General features: G+C 39.1%; 1 non-coding gene across 1 annotated transcript; it reads right to left on the bottom strand.

Moving 5' to 3' along the window:
* Nucleotides 1–1,169: 1,169 nt before the first annotated feature.
* Nucleotides 1,170–1,276, bottom strand: LOC128576178 (U6 spliceosomal RNA). The gene has a single exon (XR_008377283.1). It is a non-coding gene; the product is annotated as a U6 spliceosomal RNA (small nuclear RNA).
* Nucleotides 1,277–1,548: the final 272 nt, after the last annotated feature.

Raw genomic sequence — 1,548 nt, 5'->3', positions numbered from 1 at the left:
TAAGAAGCCACGATTGGTCAATAGAGACAGGTCAATCCTGTTGTAAGACAACTCTTGACCGCATGTCCCACAAACAATGCCGCTCAAACTATGGAAACTGGACTTGGGAACTCTCTGTCATCCACCACCTCCACCAGACATTGCACCAACTGGTACCACTTCTTCCAGGCTTTGGATCATTTCTTGCAAGGAAAAATACTCAATTCTCAACGAGCCATGAAAAACACCTTTGGTGATTTCATTGCCACTCACTCTCTAGCCTTCTTCACTGCTGGCGCACACGAGCTACCATCTAGAGAGCAAAACTGTATCAATACTTCACATACATACTTTGATGTACTGCTTCTTGTTTGAGATACAATAAACTGAACTTTTGATTCCAAATTGGACATTTCATATTTAATGACCTAATGTTATAAAGAGCTAGGGGTTAATATTGGTCCTGCTTTTTTATCCGGCATGCAAGTGCAGTGGGTCATTGGGCACAGTCTCTGGTGGGGTATGGATTATATTTTCTTCCTTGTTTTTTCTTTTTCTTATTTTTTGATTTTGTATTTTTTCTTGTTTTTAATTATGTTTATTTCAGAATATTAGAGGGTATATATGTTTTGTTCACATACTTGTTTTTGTATTTTTGATGACAGACTTCGAGTCAAAGTTCTAAGTGTGCCCTTCACCCCACTATTGTACAGTGTGCCAAATATCTTGTCTTCTTTGGACAAACAGGTGTTATAAGACTTTGTAGGTATCTCTGGCCATAAGGAGGTTCCCTTGTTTCTAGGAAAGAAACTCTAAATGCCTTAGTACAAGAGAGTTACAAAGTTTTACAGCATGGTACTGGCACAAAAACAGAGAAGTAGATGTCTGGAACAGAATAGAGAACCAAGAGATGAATCCAACTACTTACTGTTATTTGATATTTGACAAGCCAATTAAAAACATTCAGTGGGGAAAAGATTCCCTATTTTACAAATGGTGCTGGGTGAACTGGCTGGCAACCTGTAGAAGACTGAAACTGGACCCACACCTTTCACCATTAACTAAGATAGACTCTCACTGGATAAAAGATTTAAACTTAAGACATGAAACTATAAAAATACTAGAAGAGAGTGCAGGGAAAACCCTTGAAGAAATCAGTCTAGGCGAGTATTTTTTTTTTTTTAATCTATAAAAATATGGAACGCTTCACAAATTTGCGTGTCATCCTTGCGCAGGGGCCATGCTAATCTTCTCTGTATTGTTCCAATTTTAGTATATGTGCTGCCGAAACGAGCACCTGGGCAAGTATTTTATGAGGAGGTCCCCCCAGGCAATTGAAGCAGCTTCAAAAATACACTACTGGGACCTGATCAAACTAAAAAGCTTCTGCACAGCCAAGAACACAGTAAGTAAAGCAAGCAGACAGCCCTCAGAATGGGAGAAGATATTTGCAGGTTATGTCTCTGACAAAGGTTTAATAACCAGAATCCACAGAGAACTCAAATGTATAAGCAAGAAAAGAACAAGTGATCCCATCGCAGGCTGGGCAAGGGACTTGAAGAAACTTCT

Source organism: Nycticebus coucang, chromosome 23 (assembly GCF_027406575.1).
Source record: "Nycticebus coucang isolate mNycCou1 chromosome 23, mNycCou1.pri, whole genome shotgun sequence".
NCBI lineage: Eukaryota > Metazoa > Chordata > Mammalia > Primates > Lorisidae > Nycticebus > Nycticebus coucang.
The sequence above is the reverse complement of the archived record's forward strand: the minus strand, read 5'-3'. Positions and strand labels throughout refer to the sequence as shown.